The sequence below is a fragment of the Anolis sagrei genome, chromosome 8 (assembly GCF_037176765.1).
Source record: "Anolis sagrei isolate rAnoSag1 chromosome 8, rAnoSag1.mat, whole genome shotgun sequence".
Lineage (NCBI taxonomy): Eukaryota > Metazoa > Chordata > Lepidosauria > Squamata > Dactyloidae > Anolis > Anolis sagrei.
Window position 1 is genome coordinate 5,231,029 of NC_090028.1, and position 11,070 is coordinate 5,242,098.

An 11,070-nucleotide genomic window follows, 5' to 3' on the forward strand; every position below is an offset into this window, starting at 1 on the left:
TTATATGCCTGCGAAACGTGGACTGTCTACAGACATCACACTCAACTTCTGGAACGATTCCATCAGCATTGCCTCTGGAAAATCCTACAAATCTCTTCAGAAGATAGGTGGACAAATGCCCGCATGCTAGAAGAAGCAAAGATCACCAGCTTTGAAGCAATGATCCTCCGCCATCAACTCCACTGGACCGGCCATGTTGTCCGGATACCCGATCACCGTCTTCCAAAGCAGTTGCTCTACTCCGAACTCAAGAACGGAAAAAGGAACATTGGTGGACAGGAAAAGAAATTTAAAGATGGGCTCAAAGCCAACCTTAAAATCTCTGGCATAGACACTGAGAACTGGGAAGCCCTGGCCCTTGAGCGCTCCAGCTGGAGGTCAGCTGTGACCAGCAGTGCTGCAGAATTTGAAGAATGGAGGGCTAAAGAGAGAAATGTTCCCAGAGGAAGGTGCATCAAGCCAACCTCGACCAGGACCACCTTCAACCTGGAAACCAATGCCCTTACTGTGGGAGAAGATGGAGATCAAGAATAGGGCTCCATAGTCACCTACGGACCCACCCCCAGGACACCGAACTTGGAGGACCATCATCCTCAGACTACGAGGGATCGCCTAAGTAAGTAAATATATATAGATAATAATAATAATAATAATAATAATAATAATAATAATATGAACCGTATAATAATAGGTTGTTGTAGGTTTTCCGGGCTATGTGGCCATGTTCTAGAGGCATTTTCTCCTGACGTTTCACCTGCATCTATGGCAAGCATCCTCAGAGGTAGTGAGGTCTGTTGGAAGTAGGAAAATGGGTTTATATATCTGTGGAAACACCAGGGTGGGACAAAGGACTCTTGTCTGCTGGAACTAGGTGTGAATGTTTCAACTGACCACCTTGATTAGCATTTAATGGCTTGGAAGTGCCTGGGGGAATCTTTCTTTGAGAGGTGATTTGATGTGCCTGATTGTTTACTCTCTGTCGTTTTGCTGTTGTAATTTTTGAGTTTTTTAATACTGGTAGCCAGATTTTGTTCATATAACAATAATATATTGTCGAAGTCTTTCATGGCTGGAATCACTGGGCGGCTGTGAGTTTTCCAGGCTGTATGGACTTAAAGTAATGGGAATCTGGGGTTGTGGTTTGCCAAGTTCCGTTTTCCTCACTTAAAATGAAGTTTTGCAAACTGTAGTAAAGCTGCAATTAACTGTAGTAAAGCTGCTGTATTAACTGAACTGGACGCAAAGGCCAATGAAAGGGGAGAATTTGTATCTTGGGGGTGACCCACAAAAATGGAAGAGGTTCTGCACTGTAGAGTTAATGCACTTTGGTACCACTTTGATTGGCAATGGAATCCTGGGAGTGGCAGTCTTGCAAAGTCTTGTTTATGTCGAGGGCACTATGATGCCAAGGCTAGATGGATAACAGATCGCAACCAGGGGCGGCTCAACCCATTACGCAAAGTAAGTATTCGCAGTATAGTTGATTTTGCCCAGGGACACTCTTGGGGGAAAATAGACCTTGACATATGCGAGTTGTGGTTACTGGGATGTATAGTTCACCTACAATCAAAGAGCATTCTGAACTCCACCAATGATGGAATTGAACCAAATATGGCACACAGAACTCCCACGACGAACAGAAAATATATATCAATGATTGGTTTGGGGTGGGCGCCAAAATACGGTTTGCTTACCGTTGAAAATTACCTCTGATTGTTGGCATATTTATGTTTTGGAGCCCAACTTTGACAAATATGGCTCCGTTCCCGCATGCCGGGCGCAGTTGCGCTCCTTCATCTCATTGCGTGCAAAATCGGTGCCGGAGTGTCGTAATCCTATGGAAACAAAGGCCTCCTTGTGAGCGCAAAGGCACATGAAAAAGGCAACATGTTGCATTCGTCAGCCGGCGTTCCTTGAAGGCCATCTGTTCAAAGGCAGAGGCATTCGCCATGGTCAAGCCACATCTCTCGCTTTCCCTCTGAAGTTGCGTTCAGGTCATGCGCTCTCCAGCATTATTATTGTTATTGTTCTATTGGCCACTGTGTCCTCCACATCTTGCCTCCAGAGATGATCTGGTTCCACTTCCCGTGGGAACGGAAACCTCTGTGGAATTGGCTCCTTTTCTTCCTAGAGATAAGGCAAGTGCATAGAATGCTAGAGTTTGGAGGGTCCCCAAAGGCCATCCAGTCCAACCACCTTCTCCCAGGCAGGAAGGCACAATCCAAGCCCTCCTGACAGATGGCTCTCCAGCCTCTTAGAAGGAGACTCTAACACACCCTGAATCTTCGATTTGAAAGGGGCACCCAGAGGTCATCTAGTCCGACCCCATTCTGCCAATCTGAGCTCTCCAGACAGATGGCCTTCCAGCTTCTACATAATGTAAAATATAATAATAATAATAATAATAATAATAATAATAATAATAATAATAAGGTAGATAGATAGATAAATAGAATCCTAGTTGGAAAGGACTCCAAGGGCCATCCAGTCCAACCTTCTTCTACTATATAGGAACACAACCAAGCCCTCCCAACAGATAGTCATTTACCCTTTGCTTAAAGATGTCCAGAGAAAGAGCGACCCCAAAAGGCTAACCAGTCCAACCCCCTTCTGTCATGATAGATAGATAGATAGATAAGTAGATAGATAGATAGATAGATAGATAGATAGATGGCACTCCGAAGGCCATCCAGTCCAACCCCCTTCTGTCATGATAGATAGATAGATAGATAGATAGGTAAGTAGATAGATAGATAGATAGATAGATAGATAGATAGATGGCACTCCGAAGGCCATCCAGTCCAACCCCCTTCTGTCATGATAGATAGATAGATAGATAGATAGGTAGGTAAGTAGATAGATAGATAGATAGATAGATAGATAGATAGATAGATGGCACTCCGAAGGCCATCCAGTCCAACCCCCTTCTGTCATACAGGAACACAACTCAGCCCTCCCAACAGATGGCCATCCAGCCTCTGCTTAAAGAGTTAGAAGGGACTCCAGGGATCATCCAGTCTAACCCCTTCTATCATACACAACTAACCCCTCCCAACAGATGGCCATCCAGCCTCTGTTTAAGACTTCCAGAGAAAGAGATAGATAGGCAGACACATCGATAGATAGATAGATAGATAGATAGATAGATAGATAGAATCCTGGAATTAAAAGGGTCTCCAAAGAAGACCATCCAGTCCAACCCCTATCATACAGGAACACAACTAAGTCCTCCCAAGAGATGACCATCCAGCCTTAGCTTAAATAACTCCAGAGAAAGTGATTGTAGATAGATAGATAGATAGATAGATAGGAGATAGATAGATAGAATTCTGAAATTAGAAGGGACACCAAGGACCATCCAGTCCAACCCCCTTCTATCATACAGGAACACCACTAAGTCCTCCCTACAGATGGCCACCCAGCCTTTCCTTAAAGACCTCCAGAGAAATCAATAGTAGATAGAGAGATAGATAGGAGATAAATAGAATCCTGGAATTAGAAGGGACTCCAAAGGCCATCCAGTCCAACCCCTTTCTATCATACAGAAACACAACTAAGTCCTCCCAACAGATGGCCATCCAGCCTTTCCTTAAAGATCTCCTGAGAAAGCGATAGTAGATAGATAGATAGATAGATAGATAGATAATGAATCTAGAATTAGATGGGACTCCAAGGACCATCCAGTCTAACCACTTCTATCATACAGGAACACCTCTAAGCCCTCCCAACAGATGACCATCCAGCCTTTCCTTAAAGACCTCCAGAGAAAGCAATAGTAGATAGATAGATAGATAGATAGATAGGAGATAGATAGATAGATAGATAGATAGATAATGAATGAATCCTGGAATTAGATGGGACTCCAAAGGTCATCCAGTCCAACCCCCTTCTATCATACAGGAACACAACTAAGCCCTCCCAACAGATAGCCATCCAGCCTCTGCTTAAAGACCTCCAGAAAAAGCAATAGCAGATAGATAGATAGATAGATAGATAGATAGATAGATATAGAATCCTGGTATTAGGACTCGAAAGACCATCAAGTCCAACCCCCTTCTATCATAGAGGAACACAACTAAGCCTTCCGAACAGATGACCATCCAGCCTTTCCTTAAAGACCTCCAGAGAAAGTGATAGTGGATGGATGAATGGATAGATAGAATGAATCCTGGAATTTGAAGGGACTCCAAAGGCCATCCAGTCCAACCCCCTTCTATCATACAGAAATATGACTAAGTCCTCCCAACAGATGGCCATCCAGCCTTTCCTTAAAGACCTCCAGAGAAAGTGATAGTGGATGGATGGATGGATAGATAGAATGAATCCTGGAATTTGAAGGGACTCCAAAGGCCATCCAGTCCAACCCCCTTCTATCATACAGAAATATAACTAAGTCCTCCCAACAGATGGCCATCCAGCCTCTGCTTAATCCCCCCTCCACACCCAGAGAAGGAGACTCCACCCTACTTTCAGGCAGCAGCACATTCCACTGTCCAACAGCCTCACCAAACTATACATCTCAAAATTCCATAGGAATTAGCCATGGCAATTAAAGTGAGGTCAATCTGCCTTCATTGTACAGTGTAGATGCCCCACAGGAGGCTTTGGACTGGGTGGTGGCCATTGGGACTTGTGTAGTGGCCATCACAAATTGGACCACCGTTGACTTTCTTTAACGTCCACTCATTCCTCCTCCAAATAGGAGAAAGGAGGAACATGCCGAAGAATGCTTTTCTAGTTAATGTGTTCAGGTCATAACTAACTTCCTTGGCCAATGTTCAAGAGCATGCCTTTCTTCTGACGCAGTGTGGCAGAGAGGCATGGACTTAGATTCGGGAGGTCAAGCGTCCAAATTATATTGCTTGGCCACAAAGTGTATTCCTTGGCCATTATTTTCAGGCACTTCTATCTTGGGTACGCGGTGTTGCCTGGATTATTTGAAAAAGTCATTTTTCAATAAGGTTGTGGGTGAACTACAACTCCCATCATGCTGAGTTAACCCCAAAAAACTCCATCAGTACTTAAAGTTTGCCATGTTGTGCAAGTTTGCTCTAGATGCATCATTGGTGGGGTTGAGTGTGCTCTCTGGCTGTAGGGTAAACTACAACTTCCACTATGGTGAGTCAGTCCCCTCAAATCCCTACAGTAGGTTGAGTTAGTCAGGAATGTTCTGTGTGCCAAGTTTGGTCCATCATTGGTGGAGGTCACAGTTTCTCTGGTTGTGGGTGAACTACAACTCCCAAAAAGGAAGGTCAATTTTCCCCCAAACCCCTCCACTAATCAAATTTTGGGATATCAGTTACATGTGCCAAGTTTGGACCATATCCATTGGTGTTTGGGTTCACAGTGCTCTCTGGAGTAGGTGAACTACAACTCCCCCAAATCAAGGTGAATTTCCCCTGAAGATCTCCAGTATTTTTGCTGGTTATGGAGGCTCTGTGTGCCAAGTATGGTCCAATTCCATCTTTGGCGGAGTTCAGAGTGCTCATTGATTGCAGGTGAACTATAAATCCCAGGACCTACAACTCCTAAATGTCCAGGCCAATTCCCCTCAAAACCCAAATTTGGGTCTATCAGGCATGCATGCCCAGTTTGGTCCAGATCTATCATTGTTTGGGTTCATACTGCACTCTGAATGTAGGTGAACTACAACTCCCATAAATCCCTCCAAAGACCTTCAGTGTGTTTTGTTGCTCATGGGGGTTCTGTGTGCCAAGTTTGTCCAATTCCATCTTTGGTGGAGTTCGCAGTGCTCTTAGATTTCAGGTGAACTATACATCCCAGGACCTACACATTCTATAAATCATAGTGAATCCTCCCCAAACCTCTCTAATATGTTCAGCTGCTGATCAATTCCTCTGTTTGCTATGTGGCATAGAAAAGAACAGGAAAGGGTTAAGGGAGAGGCAGTGGGTGGGATCAAGCAAATTCACACCAATGGAGAGAGTCAGGAACACTGGGATGCCTGTGGTGGAGGAAATGCATACAGTCTAGGATGAAATGTGTGACGGCGTGAGTGACACCACCTGTGTGTAGAACGTTAAAGTGCAAAGGTTTAAACTGTATAACATGCCCATACTTGCTTAGATTGTAAATGTATCGTTGGATTGATTGGTTATTTATAGTTGTCAATCAATGTTCTTAGCACCAGTTATATTGCTTCCTCAGCTCAATTGCTTGGCTCCAGCTCTTCCTGGAGGAGGGCAGAGCTTTTCCTTTTCCATTCTACCATCAAACTTTCTATCAGATAGACATGAGAAAGAGACTTGGCTCTAAAGTCCTAAATTAAGTTACCTCTCATCACCAATTCTAAGGTTTTTACCCTTGGGGCTCATGCTTCATGTCCAGATCGCCCTGGACAACGTTGAGGAGACCCAAGCGCCTTCAAACCGGTCCTTTGGCATCAAAAGGAAGACTCTGTGCCTTCAACATAGGCCATTGGACTGAGGGTTGTGTTTGTTCCGACCTTCCTGGAGGAGGGCAGGGAAAAAAGGATGAGCCAAACAATTACCGTCTGGTCAGCCTCACGTCGATACCAGGCAAGATTCTGGAAAAGATTGTTAAGGAAGCGGTCTGCAAACACTTAGAAACAAATGCGGTCATTGCTAATAGTCAACATGGATTTATCAAAAACAAGTCATGCCAGACTCATCTGATCTCTTTTTTCGATAGAGTTACAAGCTGGGTAGATGCAGGGAATGCCGTGGATGTGGCGTACCTGGATTTCAGGAAGGCCTTCTTTGACAAGGTCCCCCATGACCTTCTGGCAAGGAAACTAGTCCAATGTGGGCGAGGCAAAACTACGGTCAGGTGGATCTGTAATTGGTTAAATGGACGAACCCAGAGGGTGCTCACCAATGCTTCCTCTTCATCCTGGAAAGAAGTGACGAGTGGAGTGCCGCAGGGTTCCGTCCTGGGCCCAGTCCTGTTCAACATCTTTATTAATGACTTGGATGAAGGGCTAGAAAGCAGGATCATCAAGTTTACAGACGACACCAAATTGGGAGGGATAGCCAATACTCCAGAGGACAGGAGCAGGACTCAAAACGATCTTGACAGATTAGAGAGATGATGGGCCAAAACTAACAAAATGAAGTTCAACGGTGACAAATGCAAGATACTCCACTTTGGCAGGAAAAACGAAATGCAAAGATACAGAATGGGGGACGAGGCCTGGCTCGAGAGCAGTACGTGTGAAAAAGATCTTGGAGTCCTTGTGGACAACAAGTTAAACATGAGCCAACAATGTGATGTGGCAGCAAAAAAGGCCAATGGGATTTTGGCCTGCATCAATAGGAGCATAGTGTCTAGATCTAAGGAAGTAATGCTACCCCTTTATTCTGCTTTGGTTAGACCACATCTGGAATATTGTGTCCAATTCTGGGCACCACAATTCAAGAGAGATGTTGACTCTAAGCTGGAATGTGTCCAGAGGAGGGCGACTAAAATGATCAAGGGTCTGGAGAACAAGCCCCATGAGGAGCGGCTTAAGGAGCTGGGCATGTTTAGCCTGAAGAAGAGAAGGCTGAGAGGAGATATGATAGCCATGTATAAATATGTGAGAGGAAGCCACAGGGAGGAGGGAGCAAGCTTGTTTTCTGCTTCCCTGGAGACTGGGACGCAAGGGAACAATGGCTTCAAACTACAAGAAAGGAGATTCCATCTGAACATGAGGAAGAACTTCTTGACTGTGAGAGCCGTTCAGCAGTGGAACTCTCTGCCCCAGGGTGTGGTGGAGGCTCCTTCTTTGGAAGCTTTGAAACAGAGGCTGGATGGCCATCTGTCAGGGGTGATTTGAATGCAATATTCCTGCTTCTTGGCAGAATGGGGTTGGACTGGATGGCCCATGAGGTCTCTTCCAACTCTTTGATTCTATGATTCACAGCCATTGAGAAAAGCGGGAACAGGAAAAGCTTCTCAGCTTCTAAATCTCCTTGGACCCAAGACAACCAGAGACTGTAATGTATATCTTCCTTTACCCCCTTTGAAACTTCCAGCTTATTGCCTTAAAGGGACAACTCTTTGTGAACAATAAAACCTATTTTGAGTTATCTACAGTGTTTTGGTCCTTGGGAGTTCCAGTTCTTTAAAGGAAGGCAAGAAGCAATTCCCTGGGGGAAAGATGTCACGTCCATGCCTCTTTCACTCCTGAATGGTGGGAGCTATCTGTGCAAGTGGACACTCCAGCCACACACAAACATACATATTTTCACTTTAATTATGTGTATAGATCAATACAGATAAGTAAGTCCTCACTGCTTACATCAAGGGTCCTCAAACTAAGGCCTGGGGGCCCTCCAAAGTCATTTACCCAGCCCTCGCTCAGGGTCAATGTTCTCTTAATATATGTTATCTGCCACTTCTTTCAGATATTTTTGGACGATCCGAGGGAACAGACGAAGCCATGGGTTCCCATACAAACTATGTGGGTGTGCTCTTAACACATGGCCCTCGTGTTTCCCCAAAAGAGGCCGTGACCATTGAAATTGGGCAGGAAGCGTGTGGAAGCGTGTTGTATGTGGCTAACACTTGTTTGGAGCAGGTGGCCCGCCCAAACATGGTTCTCGTGCTGAATGCAACGTAGTTGCTACATTTGGAGTAAACTGCAGCTTGTCAACAACCATCCTTAATACTAATACTACTCCTAACCTACCAACGAGGGACCATCACTCATAACACCCCCCTCCCCCAAAAAAAAAACAGCAAAAAGGACTTAAAAACCCAAAAAAGATAAATGATGAAAAGCTAAATGATGATACAGAAAAAAGGGGGAAGAGGGAGGGAAGGAAGGGGAGAAAGAAAGAAAGAAACAAAGTGGGAAGGAAGGAAAGAGGTACGGAAGAAAGGAGAGAAAGAAGAAGAAAAAGAGGGAAGGAAGGAAGAGGTAGAAAAGGAAGGAAGGAGAGAAGGAAAGAAAAGGGGAAAGTAGGAAAGAGGGAACGAAGGAAGGAGGGAAGGAAGGAGAGAAAGAGGGAGGGAAGGAAAGAAGAAAAAGAGAAGGAAGGAAGCAAAAAGCAAAGGAAGGAAGGGAAGAGGTAGAAAAGGAAGGAGATAGAAGGAAAGAAGAAAAAGGAGGGAAGGAAAGAAGGAAAGAGGGAGCGAAGGAAGGAGCGAAAGAAGGAGAGAAAGAGGGAGGGAAGGAAAGAAGAAAGAGAAGGAAGGAAGTAAAAAGTGAAGGAAGGAAGGAAAGAGGTAGAGAAGGAAGGAGATAGAAGAAGAAAAGGGAGGGAAGGTGTACAGAAGTTGATTATAAATTGTATGATTTTAACTGTATTTGTGTTTGGATTGGTTGCACTAATGCTGGAGCGGCCTAGCTGAGAGGAGTGCGTTACCATGGAGACGATGCTGTAGAGAAGTGGGAGGAGCTTAGAGGGGAGAGTTTGAGGGGCGACAGTTTGAGTTCAGTCAGAGTTAGGGTTTAGCAGTGAGGAGTTAGAGTGAGGAGTTGAGAGAGAAGGAGAGGAAAAGGTGGCTGAGTGACTTCTGAAGCAAAGTTTTGAGGCTTTGGAAAGCCGGGTCTGGCTATTGAAAGTTTCTCTGGCTAGGGTAGCCGAAAGGGGGAAACATAGCCGGAACTCTTTAGTCCAAGGAGAGGCTAAAGAATAGCTTATTTAGAATTTGATCTAGGAAGGATCAAATAAGGGAAATATCCCTGTATTGATACTTTGTCCGAAGCAAGTGCTCTATGTCAAGAAGATACTGTATAACCTGAAAGAGTGTAACATTCATCTAACCAAGCATTATTCTGAGTTCCATAAGAAAAGTTACCACTTGCAACCACACGCTTTGTGCTCAATAAACTTGTTAACTTTTGTTTGAAGACTGCCTCACCTCCCTTAATTCTGCGTCCAGTGTGCCATATCTCCCAATAATACCTCACATCACACACTGGTGGCACCATTAAGAGTAATAAATAATAAATTGTCCCTCCTCTCTCCTAACTGCATTACAGAAGGAAAGAAGGAGCGAAGGAAGGAGCGAAAGAAGGAGAGAAAGACAGAGGGAAGGAAAGAAGAAAGAGAGAAGGAAGGCTAGAAGCAAAAAGTGAAGGAAGGGAGGACGGAAGGAAGGAGGGAAGGAAGGAAGGAAAGAGGTAGAGAAGGAAGGAAAGAGATAGAAGGAAATAAGAAAAGGGAGGGAAGGAAAGAAGGAAAGAGGGAGCGAAGGAAGGAGATAGAAGGAAAGAAGAAAAGGAAGGGAAGGAAAGGAGGAAAGAGGGAGTGAAGGAAGGAGATAGAAGGAAATAAGAAAAGGGAGGGAAGGAAAGGAGGAAAGAGGGAGCGAAGGAAGGAGCGAAAGAAGGAGAGAAAGAGGGAGGGAAGGAAAGAAGAAAGAGAGAAGGAAGGAAGTAAAAAGCGAAGGAAGGAAGGAAAGAGGTAGAGAAGGAAGGAGATAGAAGAAGAAAAGGGAGGGAAGGAAAGAAGGAGCAAAGGAAGGAGCGAAAGAAGGAGAGAAAGAGGGAGGGAAGGAAAGAAGAAAGAGAGAAGGAAGGATAGAAGCAAAAAGTGGAGGGAGGGAGGGAGGAAGGAAGGAAGGAAGGAAGGAGGTAGAGAAGGAAGGAAATAGAAGGAAATAAGAAAAGGGAGGGAAGGAAAGAAGGAAAGAGGGAGCGAAGGAAGGAGTTAGAAGGAAAGAAGAAAAGGGAGGGAAGGAAAGGAGGAAAGAGGGAGTGAAGGAAGGAACGAAAGAAGGAGAGAAAGAGGGAGGCAAGGAAAGAAGAAAGAGAGAAGGAAGGATAGAAGCAAAAAGCGAAGGAAGGAAAGATTACTCTGGGCCGGGCCAGAGTAATCTTTAATAGGGGCCTCTATGATGATGATGATGATGATGATGATGATGATTAGACTGTTTAATAGGGGCCTCTATTATTATTATTATTATTATTATTATTATTATTATTATTATTATTATTATTATTAGACTGTTTAATAGGGGCCTCTATTATTATTATTATTATTATTATTATTATTATTATTATTATTATTAGACTCTTTAATAGGGGCCTCTCCTTGCCAATGTGGGACACTTGCAAGGTGTGCCAGATCAGCCCAATGGAAAGTGTTTTATAATCGT